Source organism: Bombus vancouverensis, chromosome 1 (assembly GCF_051014615.1).
Source record: "Bombus vancouverensis nearcticus chromosome 1, iyBomVanc1_principal, whole genome shotgun sequence".
Lineage (NCBI taxonomy): Eukaryota > Metazoa > Arthropoda > Insecta > Hymenoptera > Apidae > Bombus > Bombus vancouverensis.
This window is the reverse complement of record NC_134911.1, coordinates 16,706,408-16,733,850: the sequence shown is the minus strand read 5'-3', so window position 1 is coordinate 16,733,850 and position 27,443 is coordinate 16,706,408. Positions and strand designations below refer to the sequence as shown.

Sequence of the window (27,443 nt, the reverse complement as noted above, 5' to 3'; positions counted from 1 at the left end):
TTTGACACTTTGATTAATTTCCAACAATTTACACGTTTGTAGCTTGTTCCACTGGATGGACCGTTTAATTCGACGATAATTTAATAAACAGCGATTCCAGCGGCCGACTTCCGCTCGTCGACTGAATTAAATCGATCGATAAGCACTGATTGACCCCTTCGGTTCCAGAGGTGGGGGGAAAAAAGCGGAACGATCGAGTGTGCACGTCGAGGCATAAATAACACCGTGTCGGTTCCGACCCTCCTTTTTACCGTATTCTGGCCTACCAAACGATCTCGCGTGCTAATTTTAATTTATCGTTCCCGGTGGAAAAATAGAGGACGATCTCGCGCGCTTCCGACCCGTTATTTGGAACATCGTCGGATCAATGTATCCGCCGGATCCAGCTTCGCCGATTCTCGTTCACCGTGCCAAAATTCTCCGTCAGCCGATGGAAGCGGCAAAAAGCGAGAGAGGAAAACGCGCGTCGACGGTCGCGCGATTAAAGCATCGTTAGCATCGATTAGCCTCGCTAAATTCAACTTTGTCACGGTTTTTCGCGCTACGAAATCACTGTAGAACCAGTTCATACACATTTTGTCGAGTTTAATTAAAAACGATTCTTCCTAAATCGAACGAGAAAGTACCGGAGACTCGAGAGGAAGTACCGCTAAACTTCTACTGAAAGAGTGCCACTTTCAGCAGCCACTTTTGAAAGGGCGGCACGAAGTCATGGCTTTCTGGACCATTTCGTTTCCCCACCTCCTCGTTCCAGTTTCCTCTCGTGTTCACCGAAAATCCTTAGAAGAAACTCACGCGAAGGTGCCCAGGAACAATTTCCTCCGATCCAGAGAGAACGAGAGTGCTTACGGTTCATTTCGCGCGTGTCTGCCAGCTTTGGCTGTCTAATTTCTATCCAAATCCAACCGTTATCGCAAAAATTCCCTTTTTCCTCGACGTAATCCACGGAATATGCGTAACCAGCAGCTATCTTGCGTCGCATAAATTCCAAATTTCCCGCCTCGGCCACAAGAAACATCGCGCGAGCCATAACTCGTTGAGAACCGGCGAAAATACGTGGAACCAGTCCACGATTCTCGGACGAAGGAAAAACAACATTGTCCTTGTTTAATCCCTCGACTGACCGCTGTAAATCTCCGGATACGGTAAAGCAGCCGAGTCCCGGGGAAACCTGGATCGGGTGCGTGCAGTCGGAATATGGGAAAGCACGGTAAATTCAAAGGAGAGCGCCGTATATTCTGTAACCTTTAACGCAATTAAGTTGAAATTCAGGGGTGTGCACGTGGCCGCACCGTGTGCTTTTAACCAAATGGTCCTAGCGAGCAAACAGCGCGGCGAAACGTCTACGCTTATGCAAAAGTGGCGAGTAATTTGTGCTCGTTTTTCCTGCGAGGAAGAAGCTGCTTGGCAAGGCCTGCAAATGCTCACCAATCTGTTCGCAGTATCGTTGCATAACGCCGCTGCAAAAAATGTGGTGCAGTTTCCGCGTTTTTTCCGAAGACCGATCGTTTCTTTTTTTTTTCTTCCCCCCTCTTTCCGTTTCTTTCTTTCCGTGTTTTTGCAGGTTACGTAGCGCGATATATAGGATATCTGGGGACATAGCGAGTCCGTAAGAACGATTCGATGAATATAAATGGTACGCGAGAGATGCGAATTCATAGAGAGGCGTGTCGTAATTTTTTGATGCGCACCTGCATGTTTTATGGATCAGTGAATCCGTGATGCTATCGTTTTAATGCTGAAATCGATGAAGTTTTTCTTTAAACGCGGTTAATTTTGCATCGAGCTTGGCCACTGATCTGTTATAAATTACTTTTGTACATTATCCGTTGGTCAATACATTTTAGCTACTGCAAGAAATGCCACGATCGAAATAAAATTAAGCGTCCGCCACTGAAAGGTTAATCGATCGATTTTCGATATTCCGGGGTAAAATCAGTTACCGTTTCAATTTAAATGACGTAGAAAGCGGTGAAGTTAAAATTAGAATCATTTGTAAGTCCTCGTCCAAAGACCCATTGGTAAAACCAATGCACGAATGATCTTTGATTCAGATACAGGCTTGGCTCAGTATCAAAGCGAACGATCGTTCCTTTTATCCGGCGGAACACCCGTTATCGCCCTTAATACCCGTGTAGCAACATACGAAGAGGAAAATTACAGTTTCGCACTGATACACAGCAATGAAAATCTTGGAAAGGAGGCGATTCTTAGTCATGGCCACGTGCGCTCGTCGATACGAGAGTGGCAAAGAAATGAGCAGGCGTTCATCCATGGTCGTTTGCGTTCCTTCTCCGGTTGTAAATGTTTAACTTGGAAGAAAAGGGGGCGAAAGATAACGTGGATTCGCCGTTTGTACGTTAAACACATCCGCTGAAAGGAAAGGTGCTCTTAGACTCGGTTTATCTTCTCTCACGCTCGATCGTAGAATCTCTGCCATGTATCATTGCGTATACCATTGTGCGTACCACTATATTTGCGTACCATCAGATCGAATCGCCGTGGTTCTTCGAATAATAAAAATCTGCCTTTTTCTTTTTTACGATAAGAACGATACGAAGTAGCGAAAGATCACAAAATACTCTACAGAAATATGCAAGTATAAAGAGAGAAAGATAAATTGTATAAACCGACGAAGGAAGAAGAAAATTTGCACTCGATGCAGCCTTGAAAATTTATCGTTTGTGACTTTTCTAATAGGGTTCGCGAAGGACGCGCCGGAAGCGACGCCATGTTTCTTTGTTCCCCTTGGGGAGTGTATTTATAGCACAGCTGAAAAGGCACATCGAAATTCGGTGCGCACCAATGAAATACGAATCTGTCGGAAAATGGCCGCACAAGTAGCCATCGTTACGAACCGGAAAAGGCCAGCTACGTGTTTGGAAGTGCATGGTCATGTGATAGCTTCCATATACTTGTTTCGAAACAACAATGGATCCGCGCATCCGGAGTATGCAAATCGCGTTCGAAGGTTTGGACCTTTTCGTTGGTTATTGTTAATGGATTTCGATAAACAATATCGAATGAATTATAGAGTTTACATGAAATATCGTTACGTTTATAATTACGTTAAATCAGAATCAAATACACGCTACTGGGACAAACGTGATCTGTATATGACGGGCACTAGAATTAAATGCAAAAGTTTATTCGTTTTTGGAACGTTTAATTTTGGAATGATTGACTCTAATGAGACGTCGCTATGAACTTCGAACGTAGTCTGAAAATTTAGACACGTGATAATGGAGGAATGTAAATTTCGCGGTAGACAAGCGTCAAGCGGCCAACGACTAATTTCACACTTCGCGGATCGAATTCCAGCGTCACATTTTATCCATGTCATGACTCTTTCATAACCGTGTGTCGCGAAATCATAGTTCTCCCGTGCTTGCTGATTTTCAAAAAATTTCACCTTTTCCATGGGAGACTTTCGTACATTTTTCAAATGTTCCCGACATTCCATCTAATTATTAAACTAACTCGAATCGTAATGTTGGAAAGTTCGTAACCTATAGAAACTCGCGTTTCAGTCAGGTTCTGGAGGTCTTACTCCAGTCGCGATTCGTACTAATCATCGCATTAACGAAAACACTTATAGCGTTCCGTGAAGATTACAGTCTCCCTGAAATATCAAAATTGCAGCATCCCATTGATCTTCGCAGTTATTATTCATGCCCGTGTTGAAACCAGAAGCTCACGGAATATTCTCGAGCCTTGTGAAAGCAACAATTCGGTACGAAGTCTCCAAGTTACACGCTCTTCAAAGAGCGATTTTGCAACTGGTGCTAATTGAAACGAGGCTCGAGCATCGCGCTTTTGTTTCCGAAAAAGAGTCACCCTCTCGCTTGCAATTTACGAAAGATCGTTTCAACTACGTATATAGCGAGCTTAATAGATAAATTTGTGAACTCTATTTCATTTTCCTGAGAATCTTAGCCTTACACATAGAATGTACAAAGCAGAGACTGTTTTCAAACATATATAGTAAGTTCTTTAACTCTTCCCAACCCCTGAGTATGTGCTTTTTTCCTACGATCTAACTATTCAGCATGCACCATCTAATAGATCAAAACGTACAAACGTACACAAAGCAAGACAAACTCAAGCGTAAAAATCGTGAACGCGTATGTATCCTGAGGAATGCGTCTCGTATGTGCACGTTACGTTAGGGACGGGTTGGTGATCCGTAGGCGGAAGAGGGCACGCGAAAACCGCGCTTAATTTTGTAGAATCTCGCTCGAATTCCACGAACTTGGTGGACGATTATGCGTATTCCATTAACTCGAAATGCAATTAGAAATAAAGGAGCTTGCTAGAATACCTGCGATTCCCGCCGTCCTCTTATCCGCTACTCCTCGTTGCCTGACCAACTCCCTGGGGCGGCCATTGCGGAAAACACTGGCAGAGAATAGCCAAACCGGTGAAAATTAGCGCTTACCTAAAAAAAAAAAAGACAGAGAAAAACGATTAAATTTTGCTTCACGCTCGTTTCTCGCACGTTGTAACTTCAGCTGATAAAAAGCAAAGTTGGGTGTGCAAAAATGGTTAGGTAAAATAGAGAAAAAGCTTTTACTTTATTAACTTAACGTTTAGAAAATTCGAGTATTTATATAGTTTAATTGTGAACTATTTATCATAAATATATTTAATTACCATTCTCGCATATCGAAGTAAAGAAATTGACCATGGAAGTTCGAAACAATCGTCTCGCTTGACGAAGATTTTATCGATCATTCGACCGATCGATCGACGAGGCGGTAATTATTATCAAGTGCTGTCGCTTGCGTAGATGCGAGAAAACGAACAGTCACTCGCGACGGAACGTTCTAATTAATATCGACTGGCTAAAAAGAGGCGTACGCTCGGTCAGTTCCGGCGCAAAGGTGCTCTTTCGTGCGTCGAATAATCAACGCCGAACGCGACGCAAAGCTGTCCAGCCGAGCGACAAAATCGAAAGTAACGACACGTCGAGTAATTATTATTTTGATCGTCGAGCCGTGAGGACGAACTACGCAGAAGGGGAGAAGAATAGGGGGATCGAATCTCATATCCGACCGGAGTGGCTCATGGCTTTTGATCGGACTGACTCTACTCCGTGTCTTCCGGCTTCTCGCATATCGTTCCGCCCTTGATTGCACCGGTAATGAATGAGTCTTGCGTTACATTCACCAAACGGTTATTTTCAAACGATATCGTTTACTATGTAATCAACATTCGATTTCATAAAATGCGATTTCATGTAAATGAAATGTGATCGACCAAGAAACGGATATTTTTCTTATTCGTTTGTTCTATGGGTTTTTTAGCTTTTTGGAACACCATCCTTTGAATATCACGCGTGAAAATACATTCTATATCCCATCAAGCTTGAAATAAATCACGACTCGTGCTTTCATCCACATGAACGATCTCCAATACGAATTTCCACACCAACACATTGTTATCTGTACTTAACGCACGGCGTAGAATTAAGCCGAGGATCCACAACAAAACTATGCTACAACGTTGTTCAACACAATGGCAACCATTTTCAGGTAATTCCGCGCTGCAGTTCCTTCCTCCCTCCCCTTTTTTCTTCTCCAACCACTCCCTCTCTCTCTCTCTCTCTCTCTCTCTCTCTCCCGCGATTCCGTAATACAGTCGCTATTATTCTCTCGACATTAACGACCTATAATTATTTCCAATTGTTCTGAATTTAGTGGACCATGGCGTGCGGAACGTATCCTCGCACGATATTGCTCAGAGAAACGGCACAAATGCATTTCGAGTTAGTCTTTAACCATTTGTACGTGCTCACGGAAGATTTTCCTCGGCGAACCTATATTCCGCGACTTACACAGAATTCTATGCAAATGATTCCCAATTTAAAAGTATGACGTCTTGAATTTTCTTAACTTCCTAATGTATTCGAACAATTCCCTAGCCCCGTGTGAAATATTCGCGATGGTCATTGAAAACTTCACGATGACAGATTAATAGCGCTATAGCGAATAAATACAATTCTCTATGCTTTCATTCGCATTGACGCGACAAATTTTCTCTAAGACTGCGAATTTATGTACTCTTCTACCGTGATGGATTTATTTCGTGTTTCAAAATGTCATTTCGCTGCCGTTACTTTGTGACGCATGAATACTTGATCTGTCAAACGATTGTCAAATACTCGCAACGAAAATTTTGCGATTTCCGATGTGAATACATTAACGTCGCTGCTGTAAATATTTCACATTGGTTTGGCAGATTCTCTACATCTTTCAATTTTTATCCAAACTATTCCTCTGATGTTAAAAACAAATGTAACACTCCGTATTCCGTTCATAGCCATAATCACGCTTTTCTTCTTCCAAAAAGCAAAAAGAAATCGTAAAACTGGGTAAAGTCCATTGATTTACTTCCACATATTTCTTCCAACCAGAGGATCGCTGATTGCTTCGAAATCTCTACAAATGTTTGTCCTTCCATGGAACAGCAAATCACGTTTCTTTGCGACCGCGAAACTCGTTGGATTCGAGTATCCGAACATTACGCGTTTTGCATATATTAACGTCCTTTTATTCGTCTCTCTGACTGATTACAGGAGAGACAATTCGTTGGCGCCGGGTGGACACGTTGAAAACCTCTAGCCCCGTAGTCGGCTACGAATTCGGAATCGTGGATGGGAAATACGTTCACCGAATTCGTTACCGAGATTAGGTTACACCGGGCCCGGTAATGCAAGCGGCCGATGCGCACGGATAACGCGAGTTCGGCGCTCCTAAATTAAGGCTTGGCGAAATATGGTGTGTGTTGCCATACGCGGCTCGCTACACGCGTACATCGGGGCGAGATAGCAGAATTGGCAGGAAATTGCAAATTGCCGGCGAGAGCCGGTCCGGACCGCGGCTGTGCGCCCGCCATTTCGAACCTACGAAATAACCTGACCTGCAAATTGAAACCGGTCGTCGCCACTCGAAGCGGCCCGACCACCGATAACCGGTCGACTGCCAGCTGACGACCGCCCCAAAGCGTCCCGGAAAAATAAGCGCCACCCGAAGGCTGCGAACGAGCTGGATTTTACGTTCATGTATCTCTATACATACGTATGTGTACATACACGTGAATATCATACTTGGTACTCGTATACCAGCGTTCGTTCGTTTCGTGTCCGGCGATTCTTCGATTGTTTGTCGAATTTTTCGTTTCCGATGTGTTTCGGGGTAAAGGGGTTTGTTCAGCGATTTGTCTCAATTAACGAATTTTTGCTTCTTCCATTTGTAAGTTCATTCCACAGATTCATGAAAATTTAATAACGAGGCCGGCGCGTCAATGTGTCGCTCGACGGTGTCTAACGAACCGACTGCCACTCTGAATAAATATTTCAATACGCGGTCCCGGAACAAGGTTCCCACTCGTCGCGATAACGTCGCACGTTTCCGGTAGGGGAAAACACCGAGCCTCGTAATTTCGTACCGTTTCTCCCTCCACCTTCTCTGTCCACCGAACGATCGGTCTTTTTCGTTTTGAGAATGGAACGAATCAATGTCAAATACTGGTTGCAAATTGGAGTAATGCGATCTAGTTGAAGATCGAATATTTTTTTCCTGAAACACATAGTATATTTAGCGTAGCGTTTCTTTTTTTATAGTGATATAAAACAAATCGTAGAACGAAGGGACACGAGAGGATGACTTGTGGAGGAAGAGAATAGGAAATTTCCTGGCGTTGCTCGCGTTTCCACGGAACACAGTCACCCGTCATCGGTTGTGTGTTCACCCTCCGGCCAGTGTCAAACCAGGCCGTAGCAGGGTGCAAACGAGCTCCCTACGGCCTCGTATTCATGCGCTAGCTGGCCGCGCGATTATTTACCTTTAATTAGAAGCTTCGACCTATTGCTTAGCACGCCGAGCCCAGGGGTATCGTGCCGCCGGCGTTGAACAAGCTGCTCTCAGCGCGCATTTACGATATCTATAAATATGCAGATACATTAATAAACACCGGCGTGCCGGAATTTTAATATCCTCGCCTGGAATTGTTAGCTTTCCCACGAAGAGCCGGCGAAAACGGAAGGATTTGGAAGTGAATTCAAAGAACGTAAACTGTATTATTGAGAATGTTATGGTTACATTTTATGGAACATTTCAGCGTACGTTTTGAAAGTTTATTACACCGAGGAAATATTGTATTGAAAATGGAAAGTATTACTGACTGTCCTGGATTTATTGTTGCTTATTATCTTCTTTTTCTATTATATATTTTTTAAATTACTATGACTCACGAAAGTATTTAAAAAATTTTAAACAGTATAATTTCGATGCGAATAATGATCACAATGTACATCAACTATAGCTTTCCTGGAAATGGAATTTAAAAGATTCTTCTGTCTGGTTTCACATTTTGCCATCCTTTGATTCCGGCGCAAAGCAAAATTACAGAATTTTTCTGACGAAATCCATGGCTCACCTAACCGGTTTTCACTCGTGTAAATACGTTTGTACGAACGTAAAAGGAACAATTTTTAAAAGACTTTCAGTCTCTCTATCCGAATTTTCAGCGAAAAGAAACCCAGCGCGGTTTAACCAACAATTCGAACAACGTCCATTTTTATTTATACATCTGTTCGGCAACGAGTCAGGCTCTCGATCGGTAAAACGCACACGTATCCGATCAAAATGCGATCGGAGAGATATTAAGCAGTCACGTCGAATGGCATCCGGAAGGGCGACACAGCGGCGCGACCTTAAAGGAAACTTCTCAGTCGGCTAGCTCCATTTTTAGCGTTGTCGATAGCAGGAAAAGTCGTCGAGAAGCCGTTTCGCGATTTGTTCGGCGTAGTTTACCCGTGAGCGGGCATCAAACGAAACATACAAGCAGTGAGGACTAGTCGAAGACCGCAAACCGTTCTTACGTGTCCGTGTACGGACTTTCCACGCGGAAATCGGTCCACGTCGTCTCTTTAAATCGCCGTTTCCCGCCGAGAGATTCGATGCGAACCATCGAAAAACCTCACGAAGTTTCTCGACTTTCAAGTTGTTTCCCGTTTCTTCGTAAGTGAGTGGAAGATTGCTTTTTTGGAACGGATTAACTTCGACGTTGCTGTGTTATTTGCAGATGGCAAGGAAGCACGTACGACGATGGTTGAAGTTTTAGAAAATATTTTCACGATAATTTTCATTACAGACATCAGCGATAAAAACGCTGATGTTACACAAAATATTTCTTCACCGCAATTTCCATCAAATATAAGCAATAGGATAAACAAACGAAAATAACGAGCAAAGTGAAACAAGCGCCAACAAACCTAAATACGTCCCCTATATTTCTATATAATTGCAATATCCCTTTATTTCTTCCAACACAAAAATTCCATCATGCTTCGTCCGCAAGATTCCTGCATAGCAATCCATCTTTATTATCACTCCCATTTAGCATCCTACTCTCACATATCCAACCGTCACAATCCAGCCAATATTACACGACACTAAAACCATCCCATACATCTATCTCTCCTAAACACGGATCACATTAAACCAACGTCCGTTATTCGAAAAATTTATTTCCCAAACCGGTCGTCCATCGATCCCGGGCTAAGAATGGTGTCTGCGTGATCGGGCCAGGTTCTGGCCTGCTATGAAATCCGAAGAAAAACCGTGGCAGCGTCAGCAGGTGAGAGTATACATAAATCTTAGGCTCTTGCTCCCTTCTGAAAAATAAACCTTTCGTTCCTTTCTTGGCGCGCGCGTTGCGTCGCCACGACCGGCGACCCTGTTTCCGTAGCGGGTGGTAGATGAAAGTTTTCCTTTGTGCCGCGCCTTGTCACGCCGGCCATTTCAGCCAGAACGGAGAGAAGCCCAGAGACCTCCGGCCTCGGGGGTTGAAGCAGGGCGAACGAGGGGGTGGCGCGTTTTCTGTACACATATTCTGAAATCCCGGGGGTGTCTGACCGAGTGCTCGCCGGTAGCCCGGGAGAATGAGAGACTGCCGTTTCATGCCCTTTCTCGAGCGCGAAAAGAAAGTTTGAGCCGAATGGAACGCGACCAGAGACCGTCTCGCGTGGCTCTCTTCTTAGACGGAGGGAAAATTTATAACGCGCGATTCTACGCCTACAAGAAAATCCTCGTGGATCAGCGCTCAACCACGTTCTCGTCATACGCTTTTGTACTTACATTATCTTCTCTTCCTTTTCAGAAATTGAGAGTTCTTTTAATTTATTGGATATTTTATAAATTATCTTTTACTAATTCTAGCAATTTTGTAAATTAGCTTCTGCATATTGTTTCCTTTTTCTCGTTGCTCCAATTTCTGATCATAGTCAGAGAATACCCGTTCTAGTAAGAGACAAGAAGTTGTTATAAATTGTTCGTTTTCTTTTGCAGGATTTCCATCAGAAGGAGGGCTTTAATTCGCAAGTTCCGTTCGAAAGAAGGACGAGCCTGGAAATTCTTAATGAATACCACCAGTGGCTGGTATTTACACCAGCTCACGTTCGAAATCGAGGCGAGAGCCAACTTTTCCCATGTTTAGTTAACTCTTCGACTCCGCGGCGCCTTCTCTCCTTCCGTTCTGTGTACACCGGTGCGAAACCGAGGAATGGAAGAGATAAACCAATAGCGGTTGGTTCGGTCAAGGGCTCAGTTCAAACGTTTCTTTTTTAATTAAACAACACAACGGACGCTTGCGGTTCCACTTTGCGCTTTACGTCCCAGAATGAAACTGTTCCGAGTTCACGACAATTGCAAGAAGATAGATCAAATCAGACTCGACCATTAGAAACATGTATTTACACTGAATACAAAATCTAATTCCTCGATTAGAGACGACTTTTGCCAATTTCACGAACAAAATATTCGCAACCTTTTCCACTTGCATATTTTTCGTTTGACACGATTCTGTACCGAATTGCTAGGAATTGTGCAACTTCAAGCAATACAATTCATTATCTAATAGCCTTAGAAATTACATTTCCATTCTAATAATCTATCATTCCAATCACGCGTCACACCATCTAACCTCATCTAGCAAAATTCTTCACACATTTCCTCCACCTTCAACATCATCAAACCAAACATACATTTTCAAACATAATCATCCATTCCAAATCTCGTTTGGCAATCATCATTCGCGAAACATGCTGAGAAACAAGCGTGTCCTGCTGTACGGTAGAATTAAAAGCAAATATCACGGCGTCCGGGAGCAGGGCAAATCAAGATCGATGTACCGGGTCGAGCCGCGTTATTACGACTACTGATATAGAGGCACGTGCGTACGAGCGCGAGAGGGTCTGTGGGAGGTAGAAATCCAGATACATTATCCGGTGTATCCGTAATAACGGCAGGCTGGACAATCGGCCAGCCGGCCAAATGGAGGCGAACTCGCTTGGTGGTCCCTTATTCTTCGTGTACATAACCTCGTATATACTTCAGGATTACGAGAGGCCGCTGGCCTTACCTTTGATCCTTCTCTTTCCACCCACGAACACCAGGGTGCACACATACTTGGTGGAGGCTGATGCAACCCCCATGAGCAATCCCATCGGGACCATATTGCATCCGCTCCGTTAAAACAGCGGGACGCGTGTATACAGAGCCACGCGTTATGCTATTTGGTTGCGTCTTACCTGTTCCACGAAGATTGCATTCATAGAGCGAGTTGGTTAGAGATGTTTCCTTCTCCCTTTTTTATGGAGCCTGGGGATTCCAGAGTAGAGAAAATGGAGGTAGCTGGGAAGAGGCATGGGTTTGTAGGGTGAAAGGAGGTGGGTTGAGAGAGCTGAATGTACTTTTGTGTGGATACCGTAGTACTGTTACGATAGCGTAGTCCTGTTAGGATGAACGAATATAGATAGAAAAAGGAACATTGGATCCTCGCTTTGTTTTCTATCGATTACGATTGTCGTTTCAGTATATTCTGTTTGCTTTATTGCAAATAGTACAAACGTCTGAGCATTTTGCGTATACATAATTTGTGGATGGGAATAGATATTTAGAGAAGTCATGGAACAGAAAATTGATTTAATTAGAATTAGAATTAATAATAAAAATAGGTCAACAATCCAAGGAACGCGACTGTCAAGATTCATGTTGAAAAGAAAGTAAGTCTCGGTGAAATGAACAATTGATCGAGTCGATGCAAAACGCGGTAGGCACGCTTGCATTAAAATGCGAGCACGTGTTTGTGTACGAGGGCGTCGCGAGCGGAGGGACGTTGGCTGTAGCGGCGATAAAATCCTCGGAATTCCTGGCTCATTAAATGACGCGAGGCACGACAAACGGGCGTCGGAGCTTGCTCGATCGAACGCGCGCCGGCACGTTGCTTGCCAAACCCGCACGACTGTTTGGCGATCGCAAACACACGGCTGAAATATTAACGCGATAGCAGCGGGAAACGTTCGACCCTTCGGGAAACTTTCGCCGACTAGTTATCGATCCTGGAACCAGCAGTGTACTAGCCTAAATGGATCGTGCCACGAAATTTCCAGGGACGAGGATCGTAAAGAAAAAATCGATAGCGCTGTAAAAAGTGGGTGTCGAAATGGTGAGCATTTGATTACGATTAAAAACTGTTCATTTCTGAAGATCTCACGCGCGCAATACGTATTTTTATTACGCGCAGCTAAATCTTCATACGATATCATGTTTCGAAAATCTTCACGTGTGTTCTTTGAATCTCTATTCACTTACAATCAATGATATAACCTACACGGTCTTATCTGTCTTCGATCACTCATCACTTCTACTTCTAATATATTACAAAATGCAAAAGATACAACTCTGCTGACATGACAGGAATTGCTAATACAGAAATAATCACCAAACTGCAAAAACTGATACCACTAAGTGCTCATAGTTTACGAGTACGTTATCGTATTTATCCTTAGTGAGCGCGAACGAGAATCGCAACATGTAACGACTTCCTGTCGCTTCTTTCGACCCGATACAAGACCGATAGGATGAAGAGCGCAGGTACTACGCGAACGCTGTTTCCCTGGATGATTAAGGTTCCAGCGACTGGCGACATTTATCCTCGTTTAGCCGGAGAACCTGGCCATTTAAAGGCGTCCTGGGGTCCGCGAGCTAGCAGCCGGTAGGCAGCCGCCATTAGGCGGCAATAACGCCGGCTGGCCTGCACGGAAGCGAGCTATTGAGGCCGTCGTCGGCTTAACGCGCCGCTTGCAGTTCGCCCGCAGTCGCGATTACAGCTAAGTGCATTCGCTCCGCTGCCACGAGCCCCTTCTCCGTCGACCACTACACCGGCTAGCGTTACACGTGCACCAAGAGCACGCTGGATCAGCCAGCGAATACTAGATAGACTAGCCATGGAACTACGACTCGTTCGTTTGCTCTTCGAGGTGAAAGCGTCACGTTCGATAAGGGGAATCGGGGAAGATAAAACAAGAAAGTTTTATACATACACCTCGAACGTGTTTCAAAAAATATAGGACATGTCAAACTTATATTGACATTATAGAAAACAGTAGGAAACGATTCAAATCGTAAATGTCTCTTCCATTTAAATGTCCAAATAATTTTGACGTACTTCATATTATTTTATTTATTAGATTAAAAAAAAAAAAAGAAAACAGCTCATCCATCAACGTTTCCAAAGGCAATATTTCACGTTTCATCCTCGTGTCTTCCGATCTACAAAACGAATCATTCTCTCGTACACGCGAACACTGTCCAAATTTCACGGAAGGGAAAGAGAGAAGAAGAGACAGCACGCGTTGGTGGAACAGCTGAAAACGAGGAATCGGTGGGGGACGAGAAGAAAGGGAAACGGACGTGTGTTTCGAGCGTGTGTTCCACCACCCCCTGAGCGCCGACGGGAAGGATAAGAAGAGGGAGGGAACCGCTAGCCCTCCGTACATTTCCACCCCAACCCATGGGTCCGAGCGTACCGTATAAATAGATAGGCTTGAACGAGACCGTAAAAGCTTGCGGTCTCGTTTCGAATAATTGGATTTGTCTGGAACGGGACCGAGAGACGCCGACAATTCGCGCGCGCGACCACGCGTTCCTGTGACTGTGTGCAAACGTGATTCATTCTCCGGCAAGCTCGTTCTCCATTTCCGGCAAGCTCGTTTTGAATTCGTCGCCTCCTTCTCCTCCCCGATTTCAGGCCGGCCGGGCAACCACCGAGCGCATTCGACCGCGGCTTCTACCTCGGACCAAACAAGGAAGCGGAGAAAGGACGGGGAGCGTAAAATTTGAAATGGTGCTATCGCGAAGTCAAAGCTTCGGAAACGAGGGTTTCCTTTAACGGTTATATTATACATTCTCATGCGATAATTCCACACGAAAGAATTTTTAGAGAATTTCCCTAGAAAGCTCACTGCTATAAAATTTTGCCAAAAAGCCATTTCACATTTTTTTCTTTTTTTTTTCAGCGATTTGGTTAGACAAATGAAATTCCAATTTTAAGGGAGGAATTTTTAACGAATATAGGACGAGCAGGTCTCGATTAACAGGCCATCATTTTATAATACGCAGAGTTCCACTGTGTAAACGCGGCAGAGGAACAGGAAAATCTCGTCAAACGATCCGAGGCTTGTTCGTGCACACAACGTTCGACGATCTCGTACAAAGAGCTGCACCTGCACAACCACTACTGTTCCCCGCATACCGGCGCAATTACACTTAACGCGGCAGAATTACGAGGCATTCGTGCGGCACGAAAATCCGCGCGGAATTACAAGCATAATTTCGACACTGGTCGAACCTGGTTTCGTCGAGTCGCTTCATACACGCGATCGATTCGATTCGGCAAACAGTCGTTTCTTCACCGGGTCTTTGCAATTTTTGTGGATAATTTATGCGAGCGCGCGCGCGCGCTGCACCCCTGCGATCTGCTGACTCATAAGGTTCGTTTGCATGCTTGCGTGTCGCAAGTCCACCCTAAGGGGCACGCGTCATGCAGAAAACTGGGAGCACCGTGCACCCGTGCACGTACACACGTTGAAACAACGTGCCTCGTCGATCGCATCGACGCGAGGGAGAAAGGAGAGCAAGTACAAAAATTAGTCAATATCGTTTTAAAAGATCTAATCGCGAGAAAGCGAAGAAAGATCGGAATCAAAGGAGCCGCGGTGGATTGTTCGCGAACCGATATAAGAGAGAACCGAGTAGTTAGAATCGAGAAGAGGGAAGAGTCGATCGTTCGTTTGCATAATATTTATCGGCGATTTCTTCGCCGATAAGAAGATCACGGTTCGTCGACGTAACGAGGGAGTAGATAGAGATGGAAGGCTCGAGAAGGCTCGAATCGAGAGATCGGCGATAAGCGACAGAGCAGGGTGGAAAAGTTCAACGTGACCAACTTTATCTACCCCGCTGGGGTAGATGAAAGGATCAGCTCGCGTGTGAAAACGCGCCCGGTATCCTCGCGCTCGAAGCGAGATATCGGCTCGATGCACGCGACTAATTAAAAATCACGAATACGAGACGCGTACGAGATCAGCGTGAAAAAGCGTGCCGCTTTCACAGAGATAGTAGGAGAGAGAGAGAGAGAGAGAGAGAGGAGAAGAGAAGGAGACGGTAAATCAGAGGTGGGGTACGCGAAGAGAGTAGAGCAGCCAATTTGATTACCCGATAATAATTAATTGCTCGTTACGTCGCGCGGCGCGATGCAATTAATCACTGTCGACGGCTTTTCATTTTTCTTGTCCCCATCTGTCCCTCTATTCTCTCTTCATCGTGTCATTCCCTCCTTATCGCCCTCGTTCTCTTTGATTCGCTCGGATCGACTATCTTTCTCTCTTTTTCACCGCCGTCCTCCCTTCTTCCACCTTTCTATCCCACCCCTCTTCGCGTACATTTTTCTTCTCTTTTTACCTTCCTCTACTTTTTTTTTATTCAGTCAGGTTGGTTAGCTAGCTGCTTCGTGGTCACACTCTATCATGCGAGGTTCATTAGGCTGGACGTGTCACGACCGCGTGAGTGACCGTGTGCCATCAAATTGCGAACACGGACCGTGTCCCATTCTGCTGCACGAAGTGCGCTTCAAGAGTGGCCCGAATGGGGGGAAAAGGGAAAACAGAGGGTCGATGGAGGACAAAATAAATAAATAATCGTCGTCGTTGGTTGGCACACGGGACTCGGCTCTCCCCTCGCGGCTGGGACGGGGTGGGGGAGGAGAACGTGAGGATGGGGACTCGACGGGGCTATAATCGATCGGGGACGAGCGAAACGTGAAAACGCGAAATTTCCGCGGGACGCCCGGCGAGCTGAGGCTGTAGCGTGAATTACGAGCAGGACGCGAGCAAACTACGCGGAAGAACGTAATTGCGCGCCAGACTACCCCCGGCAAGCTTATTAAGTCGAAGGTAAAGACGTTGCGTAATGAGGCGAGCTACTTAACGGTGAGAATTCTGATATCGAAAACCGGTGGAAGGGATGTCAATGTTAGCGCTGGCACACGGATAAAAAGGGGAACGCGCAATTGCCGCACCGGCGAGCTTCGGGATTTTCATTAAAGCGCAGTCCTTTGAAGTCGGCCAAGTAACTGGTAATATTTTGCGAGAGTCACGCGCGATTGACGAAGCCGTGTAACGATCGTGCGGAGATTTCCCGATAAAGTCGAGAATCTGTCTTTGCGTGAGATTTCAGGAACGACGCAATTTCGAACGATTTAATAACTCGGATTAACGTACTATCGATTTTCATTCAAAATCCTTTAAGATTCCGATTCGACTGATTATAAGAATATATCTATGTGATCTTAAAACTCGGCAACGTATTAACGCAATATTCTTTTTAGAATTTTCTCCTGATTAATCAATAGCCCAGTTACTCTGATTCAACTTGCTCGAAGTAAATCCTTGACTAATCAGAACGAGGCTTCGCTCTAAAATACTCCAACGTTCCCCAAGTTACACACAATTCGCCGTTGCTATAGTAAATTTCCAAAATGCATCTGCCCTACTTGCTTCTAAAACACCCGACAAGAACCGACAAATTTGGACTTGGAAACAAGCTAGCGGAAAAACGGTTAGAAGAAACTCGACCACGTCGTACCAGCCGTACCGTGACTTCCGGGGAGACATTACCGGTTTTTGCTGGACGCTCTTGATGCAAACTTGTTATACGTCGACGGATCGTTATGCTCAACGGGGCGAGAAATCATCGAGCTGCGAGAAATCAAAATGTTTGACGACGCTCGTTCGACTTGGTGACGTGTGCGCGCTCGCGTGCCACCTACACACGTCTGGAACACGGAAGGGTGCGCACACATGGTCGAGGATCGAAACGCGAGGGATGAGTTTGACGGTCGGCGGCCAATCATCGGCATATGCCACGGCATGGAGTTCATGAGTGACGTGCCGACGCTGTCTATCCGGGACGGAATACTTGATATCGGGACTACGGGGTGGCACCGAGGATCGCTTAATATGCAGAGTAGGATTAGGAGATGCGTATGCTTGATACACCCTCTGCCACGATCCTCTTCGACCTATGGCGACTTCGAAATTGAAAGACGACTATACTTTCTGGTTGAGCTATTTGAATTCTTGAAATTTATCTTCTTGGAGTCATTGAAATTTTATTGTTGTTGTTGGAAACATAGTTAGGATATTTTGTCTATAATATCTTCTTCGTTTTATAGTTTTATAGTTTGTTCCATTCATTTTGTTTTAGTTAATGTTTAGGTTAAGCCTAAACAGAGTATATTTAAGAACTCCCAGTACAACAGATTATCGAAATATAATAGGGATCGTAATGAAGATAAATTAATTCGAAATTCAACCCTGTTGGAACTTAGAGATCGAGGCCCCTTAACCTACTTCTAAGCAGCTACTAAATACAATGTATACTTCAACAACTATTATCGAACCTTCAGCACGATATAAAGAGGAACATAGTACACGCGAGTGAACTTTATTGTTTCCACTAAGAGTATTTAAAATTCCATCTATCAACGTCTCGCTGTCATTCAAGAGACATCGATAAGACAGCGGGGGCAGAGAAAGATTTCTCGCGTTGCGACGAACGGCCGGCGGCCATAAATATTTCCCAATTTTTTCTTTTTCAAGCCCGGTTGTTATACAATCTCCCTTTGAGCCTGTATTTGCTTTTGGGAGGCCAAGCCAGGTCGCAAAGGCCAGAGGTAAAATGTTTTATATTTTACCACCGCACTAGAGATCGAGTCTTTGCCATTACATGAACGGAACACGCACGCGCAAATTCGAACCGGAAAACAGCAGGAGGTACGGTAGACCATGGTGTTCACGGAATACTAATGCTTATCAATCCCGAGGGTGCTATTCCTGTGGCATATTGCCGATCGGATGAGACCCACGGAAGCTACTACTTCTTTCGAGAAGCGCTCTTTCAGCTCTGGAATCACTAATGATGACGTATGCGTGATCCTTTTCCATGGCGCATGTTGCATGACGATGCCGAGCTGAGGAAACGTCGAAAGATACAATGCACCTTGGAAGTTAAACGATACGTCGATTTGTAAGGAAAAGCAGGATTTACATAATATTCTAGGGACATTCTAGGGGTTATTATTCCAGAGGATACTCATCTAGGAAGAGCAACGTTAGGAAGCAGTATCCCAGAGAACAGTACTCGAGGGATGATACCCTGAGGGCTTAAGTATTCTACGGAACGGTATTCCAGAGGGTAACGTTTTAGGAAATAGTCTTCCGCAGTGTAACACCGTACAGGGAATTCTGCGAAGGCATAAAATTCTAGGGTATAGTATCCTAGGCAACAGCCTGTCGTCCTTGTGTTCCTTTAAACCTACCCTTGTAAAAACAAAAGAACTTTAGTATCCGAAACATCCTCTTCTTACAAGACAAAACTAAGTAAAATATAAATTGGAGTAAATAACTTCAGACATCGAGAAGTCAAGGTTGCAAAGAACTTTCAAAGAATGGTATCCTTGTAAACCAAAGGGAACACGAATGGGTCTTCAGATCGACGCGAATCGTCGCCTTATCGTCCGTTTCCTCTCGGTCGAGCGTAAGGAAACTGCTCGAGGGACGCATTACGGGGTGGGCTGTGAGGCGTTTCCGCCTCCGTCTTCGAAGATGTCCAGGTTGACGTAATGCTTTCCCCGAACAGGGCGAGGACAATCGAGGCGGCATGTACAATCGTGTCACGCTAACGAGCGCGTCCTTCGACTAACATCGTTAGCAGAGATTGCAGCGGAGAGGAGAGGCAGAACGCAGCTTCCCCCTTCGACCGTGCGACAAGCGGAAGTATCGCGATTATTCCGGCGCAGAACCAACGCGTTTCCAGAGCCACGCGCGCGGTTCGATTCGTTCGTTCGATCTACCTCCGAAGCTCGTTACCACGATCAACTTGAAATATGCGCGTGTACACGGAATTAATACCGGACGATAAGGAGCTTAGCCGGTCGCGCGGTTTTAATTCGCCTAACTGCCGCTGTTATCCGACCACGGCTCTCCCGAGTGCAGCAGCCCTCTTTAATTCGCAACCGTTTCATGATGATACACTTTAGTTTTGGGAATTATCGTATATATCGATATATTGCCCGGAACTACGAAAAGAGAGAGAAACGAAAGAAAACAATTTGGCTTTTTCTAGGAGAAAACCAGGTGGCTAGGAACGATAACTCGCACGACGAACGATGGGGGAAAATTATCGCGAAGGACGCGCGAGAGTTAGCCGAAAGAAAAGTCTCAAAGGGAGGCATTACGTTTGGCTCTCTCGGCCGGGTGTTCCAGTGGTGTCTGCGGGTGAAATACGATTGAACCGAGCGAACCGATATCCGGTTGGAATCGGTGGGAGGCGAGGTAAAGAATAAGAGCGCTTTTTCTCCGCGTGAGGTAAGAACGGCGGAGAAGAACAAAGGAGAGAAACGTGGAAAACTCGAGGGTTTGTAGAGGTGAAGCGTCGTGAAAAAACGGGAGAAGCGAGAGAGCTACGGGGTAGCCAGTAGAGTTTACGAGAAATCCTGGCCGTTAGCCAGGTCGCCCGCTCTGCGTCCGGGTGAAAATTATTCGAGATATGAATTTACGGTTGGTGCTGGGCTATAGAACGAAAGAAGCACGAACCAGAAAGAGGGGAAAAAGGGACAGGGTTACGAACACCGGTGGAAGGTTAGGGAGAGGAAGCAGCGTGGATGACGACGAAGTCTCCGAGAGCTAGATAAGGCGAGTCGCGGTAGGACTTAATAAACTTAGAAACCCGAGCGGCAAACCCACCAGTCTATCCGAAATTCCACCCCCAACCGCCGTCGCTGCCGCTGCCGTTGCCACCAACCACCGTCAAACCTGGTCCCCTGCTTATCCCTTGGCCCGACAACCCTCTCACGGCTCTCAAATTACCTCAGCGTCGAATTTCACAGGCTGCGGTTTTTCGAGCCACACGCTGCCTCTCTTCGATACTCTCTCGCCTCGACCTCTTTTACCAGTCGACGGCGAGACGCTCGAAAATCGTGTCGCGAGCGAACGAACAAACCAACGAGGAACCTCGGTCCGGCGTTTCCAAGCCCGATCAAAGAGCTAATTTTCGTCTTTGAAGTGTCACGGTATTCACTGTTTTGCGATATCGTCGCTGAAACGTCGCTTTCGATCTAATTTGATCGACCGGTTTCCACGTTTTTTATTTCAAAAAAATAAGAGAATTAAGTAGTGCATAGAAAACTTACTGTCTTTAGACAATCAGCGATCTATCAAAAGCGTCCACCAGACAAAAGAAAATTACAAGCTATTTTTGAACCTCTGTTGGGACGAAGATAAAACACAGATTTTTAACTCGGGAAGATTAAACTTAGACTATCCCTCTTGTCGCAACTGGAATATTTTCCGCGCCCGGGCGACGTTATCCAGAAGATCCAACGTCGGTTTCAGCAATGCTGGGAGACGACCCGCCGTGTCCCGTCTCTTCGCAGAATATACGTCGGCCCTTAAAACCTTAATGAACTCTTGTCTGCTGTCGAGTAAAACGCCATCCGGAAGAGTCCGCGTAGCCGGAAATTAAGGAAGTCCCCGAAACGTCGCGTATCAAAAGTTGAGTAACTTCTTGGCGTGCACGTTCGTACGTAAGCGGCGAGCTGGGTCGCGTTAACGCGCAAAGATATGGGGCTGAAGTCCAGTCGGATCGTTTCCGCGCCAACTTTGGACGTCCACGGAATTTAAATGCGTCCTGGCCACGACTCTGCTTCTCCGCTCCGTTTCTTAATCGTCGTTTACAGCCGCCATCGCGATAGAGTTCCGTATCGCTGCAACTTTGTTCGATGATCAGTGGGAAAACTTAGGGTTTGCGCTCGAGGAAAAAGGCGAGCGCGCGATTTTTCGCACGGAATATTCAGTCGGTGGAAATATTCAACGCACGGGCTGGAACACACTCTACGTTAGGGAACGGCGTGAAACGGGAAGGCACAAAGTACCAATTTCAAACGTGATCTCGCGGCTTACGTTTAAGGAAACTTTGTAAACACGAGTCATGAAGTATGCATGGTTTGCGCGATCGAACGCGGCTGGGCACCGCGTCTGAGCCGCATTCGACTTTCCATCATACAGATGCTGTGCGCAACCAGAAACTGATCAAAGTTTTCTCGATACGACAGGATTTCAAATTAGTTATTTATACGCCGCATCGAAAGAAAGAAAATGACGACGATGCTTTGGTCTATAGGATGGTGACTGGAATGGGGTGGTTGAATGAGGATGGAATACTCATTTTTGCTTCGTGATGTGTCAATGGCTATTGTCGTAATTCTGAGCGAAAGATTGGAAATTAATAGAAACAAATAATAAAAATAAAAGGAAATTGGAATAATACAAATTAATTTGATGCAATTTTTATTCAATTTCACATTCAATTGTATATTATTCATATTGAAATTTTGTTTCAGTCTGTAGCTTTGAAATGTATTTCGCTTGTTTGTATGTATACATATTTCACTATGTTATAATGAATCAATATTGCAGAAGCAACTACGCTCATTCTGACGTACCCCACAATATTCCCACCCGTAACTTTTTCTTTGAAAATCCGAAACGCGATGAATACCGATTTTCAGATACAGAAACCGCGCAGCTGTCAGTGCGTTCTGCTTTCGATTAGTAAATTAAACATTATAATAGATACAATATAGTGAGATCTCCGTTGCAGGACCCATATAAGTACCCATATAATCCCTATTAGTCAGCTTGCTGCAGAGATTGGAATGTCAGTAGTTTCAGCCTAACGCGGTCAGACAGCGCGGGTATTATTGCGAGAGAAGCGGTGTACGCCATTATCGTGTGATACCATTGTGTCGACTGTGTGTTGTCTCGCATCGGGGCAAAGGTAAAAGAAACAACTGAAAGAGAAAGATGAAAACACGTTGATAGGATAAAGGAGGGAAAAAATAGGGACGGGAATATCTAGGAGATACGTCGCGGAGAAAAGCGAGAACACAGGAATGCCTGCGGAACAGAGACATTGGAGGGGAGAGAAAACACGCACTATTGTTTTACGCTACTTTGTTATGCGACTGCCGGTCGACCGTGCACCGAGGGAACGTCGCCAACCTGACAACCTACATCGGGCACAATGACGCCGTCCGCGCTCGGTATATCCGTGCAATTGGAAAATAAGTCGTCGCGTGGCAAAAACGTTTCGCGGTGGCAAGATGGACGAGCGGCACGGGAACACACGGCTACAAAAGGACAACCACGTGGATCGAGTTTATCGCGCGAACGTGACCGGTTCGTTGTTTTTAGGATCAGGCATTCCTATGCATTTTACGCTGGCGCCGGAGATAAGCGCCAGATTCTAATTAGGATTCAACAGACTTGGAATTTATCGCTAGGCGAAAAGAGCGCGTGCTACGTGGCTGTCAGGCTAACTGAGTTTGCTACCCAATCTTCTCCCTTTTTTCATTTTTCGTTGTTTTTCTTTCCATAGTCAAATCGAAATGGAGCCTTTCACGTTTCTTATCTGTATGATAAATGCGCATTGCAATGATTAAGACCCGAGTAAAAGAGAGAACCAGGGTAATATCTTGTAAATTTGTGCAATTTCAAAAATTCGTGGAGATGGTTAGAGACGGTCCAAATAGAGAAATTAGTGGTAGAATAGGGCGTCAAGCAGTTGCGTAAAGTAATCGCGTTAACGGCGACAATGAAATCGCGAGGGTACTCGACGAACGGACAGAAGTCAGTCTTTATGACGTCAATTAGGAAGAGGTCGGCCATGGGGGATCAGTGAGAGGGGGAGAGGGAGACGGAGACAGGCAGTTTTACAGGGATTTTAATTCGAACGGAGACACTCGACCGCGAAACGAGCGGCACTCGACTTGTTCGGCGACGAAAGCCAGCCGCGAAGCGTCGACTTTCTCGGTGGGAGATAACCGGTCCGTGGATGCAGCAAATTGCTGGAATTTCGAAGTGGCTAACAACACGTAGATACGCGCGGCCCGAGTGGCAAAAATCCCGTTCGCGGTAACTTTTCGAATTACGTCGTAATTAGTGCGCGACATAATATACCGTGGGTCATGGATTGAGTAAAGTGTTCAAAACGTTCAAACTACAGTTGAAGTGAAGGACCGTAGGATAGAAGAGGTTTGCAATGGGGTTGAAAAACGTAAAGAGCATGCTGAAGAATCGCCCAGCCGTCTAAAGCCACCGGAAAATTCATCGAACGGAGGCGTGCGCACTTGCTGTCCTTCGAACTCTGCTCTTCTTCTTCCTCCTTTTCTAGTTCTCTCCCTTTCTCTCTTTCGAGAGCACTCGCTTGGATATCGAAAACAATTTCAATTTGAAAAGTTTAAATACCCCGACCAGGAGGTGGGGGAGGGGGTTAGTGGTGGAGGAGGACAGCGTGTACGCTCGTGAGGCTGGAAAGAGATAGAACGGAACGAAAGCGGCCGACAGAGAATGGAGGACAGGGAATTGCGAGAAAGAGCGAGAAGCACGGGGGCTTTGTGAAAGTGGTCGGTATTTCGAATTTCCCTTTAATTTGAAATATAAGGATCCTTCTCTCCATGGTCCTTGCCGCCCGGAAACTCGCAACCCTCTCAAAGGCGACGCTATCTCCCCGACTCTTGCACCCTCGACTTGAAAGCCCGCCTCCTTTCCTTCGCCCCTTCCGGCTCCGCGCTCCGCTTCCGTCTTCGCCTTCGCCGCCCGTTTTCTTCGGTCTTTCACCTTCGTTTCTCGCCGTCATTCCCGCTCGAAATTCGCGAATTAGTCTCTTTCAGAGACAACCTTCCTTCTCCTTCGTAAACTCGCCTGTCCCTCACCCTCTCGTCGTCATGGGATTGCCACCCTCTTGAGCGTGTCTGCGAGAACGCGCCACCCGAAAAATTGTTGGAGCTCGGCGATGGAAACCTTGACGCGTTTTAAGGCGAATCTCGCAGAATCGATGACAATGAGCGGTGATTATTAAAGTTTCGTAAATAAATTCATTTACTATTCCATATAAATAATAAGCATACTCGTATAATACGAAAAGATACTAAATATATGTTTTGGAAGTTCAAGATTAAATTTTCCTGCAAATTGATGCATCGAATTAACTAATTTGAACGTTTATTCTCGTGATTCGATGGTAAAGGGAAACCTTGCAGACAACAGCGACAATTAAGCGCAACACGCGCCTCGTGAGTCCGAAATGTTTCGCCATGCTCTGCGGAAGTTCCTCGAAAACTTGAGTTGCTGCGGTTGGCAATTCATTGTACATTCTGGTGACATGGTGATCCATGTTCATTCGAAGAAATCGGGATGCTTCTAACTTTTCTGCTTAGATCGAAAATGGTGATACTATTTAAGTACATTCGATATAGGATCGTTGATTTCTTAAACTTCTGAACTACTTTTACCCTATTTCCGTTATTTAAAATCTTTTCTCATTCTCATTCTCGAATGTAAGAAAGTATGGAAGAGAACGGAGGAGACAATTTTAAAGCTAAGACACATGATTAAGTAAGCAGTATCTGGTCCCCGATTTGTTCTGTATCGACTCGACGATACTAATTGAGTTCATGGCAGTATATTTCCATTCAAAGTGTCTGAAAAATCTGACATTATCGACTGTCAATAAATTAAATATAAAATTCAAATTAAATATTCAGATAGACAAGTTCGTGAATATTGACGATCCAGACATTAGTTACACCTACGATATAATCTTATTAATGTTACGAAATTCATAATGAGACTCCAGTAAAAGGATTATAATTACACTTTCCATGAGTCTCCACTGAGCATCAATCTCAAAGATGAATCACTCCCAACAACGGTAAAAGGCATGACTCAGCACGAGCGGAGAAGGGCCACGATTAAGTTGGTATCGAGCAATCGGACCAGGGATCGGTGAATCCTTACATGGCGACGCGACGAGACGCGCGAGGGTCGTGGTTACCAGCCATAAAGAAGTACATGGGACGAGCGAAGGGGAAAGTTGCACTTTTAATAAAGAACCGCATGTTCCGTGTTGCTCGTTCCTTCGCTCCTCCCACGGTTAAGTCGCGTGTTTATACGCGAGCGTTTTACTCATCTCTCCGGCGTGACAATATTAGTTCGTAATATGAAAAAGAATGGTCGTCGCTTCGTGAAGCGGAAGCTGGTGTTGCGGAGAAGCGACGCGAGGAGAACGCGTCATAAATTTCATTTTGCGCCCCCGCAACCGTCGGAACGTAACGCGGTGACAACGCGAACCGTTATTAAAAGTCAAGTGAGCATTCGTTAAAGGGGTTAATCCCGTAACCGATTCGATGTCTGACTGGCTCCGTTTTGAAAGTTTTATTAACGCGCGAGCACCCTTTCGTTATCCACGCGCGTGCCGGGAATACTAATAAGCGTTTCCCAACGGCGCGTAAGAGACGCAAGTAAGCGACGTTAATGCCAGCCATGTGAAAAAATACGGTTCCCTGATTAAGATGACGTAAGAATGGCGTTTAAGAAGCTTAGGTTTAATTAACTCCAAGTAATTCTGTTTATGTGCACGTGAATCTTCTTACAGTTTGTCTACCAAGAATAATTATTACCCATAATAGTGAGTTTCACTTCGTCTTCCACTTCTCTTATTTTATTATTTCTAATAGATAACTCACTTATTTCTAATAGATAGTTCAGGTTCCGTTCCCTTTCGTTTACTGCAAATTCTTGCACTTTCATAGCTGCGAGAACTTTACCGACGATGGCATGTGTACAATTTTGAAATTAAAGTTCTCTGGCTTTTTAATGGTAATTTATAGAAATTTCTAGTTCCGAGTGAACGACTTGTTCGAAACGTTCGATCTAAGAGAAATGATTTCACCGTTCAACGATCCCCGAGCGAAATAATTGCTCCTGAAACGAAAGAAGTTAAATGAGTCCCTCACGGAAGTTCAACGAGCATCGACGGCGCCACTCCAGTAGGCGACCGGGCTGAATCGACGGGGACGACAGATTTTTCAGGGACGCGGCCCGACCTATCGCTCGATCCCGATTCAATGCGAGGATAATGAAATTTTTCCGCTCGTCGATCCCGACCATTTTTGCTCTCGTCTTTCTCCATTTGCTTCGTCCATCTCCTTCCACTCTTAGCTGCACACCTATCTCGTTCGTTCTTTTATTCTCTCCCCACCACGGTCCACGGTCAACATACCTTAACTCCATTTATCACTTCTCTTGTTCCCCTTCCTGTACCTATCTCTGTTCCACTCCCATCTTTCTCTTTCATCTTCCCCTGGATCGCGTTGTTTACACGAACGCGTGCTGCGCGCACGCGGAACGAGCGAACAGACAAGCGTTCAGGGGGTGAAACAGGCTCGAGTACTCGGACCCGTCCGAATGCCAAGAGGGAAAGGGCTGGCGTGCTCGATGGACACTGCACGATGAAGTATTAGAAGAGCCACGAGAAAGACACCGACTGCCTCTGTTTTCCGTCTCTTTTTTTAACGAGTCGGTCACGTGTTTCCTCAATTAAACCGAGAGCCATCGAGCCCTTCCACAATGGCCTACAAACACGTTCCTACACGAGCGTGCACGCTACCGTGGCTCATATCCATTTACGCTTCGTGCGCGTATATAAGCAGCTGCCTTGACCGGAGGAATAACTATTAATCACAAATTAATTCGCCATTATCGCTTCCGAGTAGCTAGCACGCGATATTTAGCGAGGAAAATTCAAGACGAACCTTGTGATTTAAAAAAGATGAGATATCGAATAGTCTCTGAAGAAAGAAGATCGTTCAGTGGTGGGAAAGCGCTACTCGTTGAACTTGAATGGTCGATTGATTCCAAACAGACTCTAACAGTAACCTTCCCTTTACTACGTTTATAAAAGAATCTTCTTGTACGCGTCTAACTATATCAGGAAGTTGCGCAATTTTTCGAGGATACGGTTATTAGGCTAAGCTATGGAGAAATAACAGGACCGGAGAATGAACGCCAGAAACGAGTTCGAAGCGTGGGAGCACCGCTTTGTGAAACAGGTGCGCACACGGGTCCATACGATAGCATCGGTGCTTTCGGAGTTACCATTCCGGTGCTCACGATTTCAGTCGAATGGCCTTTAATTAAG

General features: G+C 45.3%; 1 protein-coding gene across 7 annotated transcripts in view; it reads right to left on the bottom strand.

Moving 5' to 3' along the window:
* Positions 1–27,443, bottom strand: part of LOC117153556 (Krueppel-like factor 6) — a 276,239-nt gene that overhangs the window by 95,522 nt on the left and 153,274 nt on the right. The window contains exon 2 of one of the 7 annotated variants that reach the window (XM_076621347.1): positions 7,846–7,944. The exons of 5 other annotated variants lie outside the window; for them this stretch is intronic. The gene's annotated coding sequence lies outside the window, so the exon portion shown is untranslated. Of the gene's footprint in view, positions 1–4,321; positions 4,439–7,845; positions 7,945–27,443 lie in introns of all 7 variants that reach the window. One more of the 7 variants, XM_076621342.1, reaches the window with a different exon arrangement.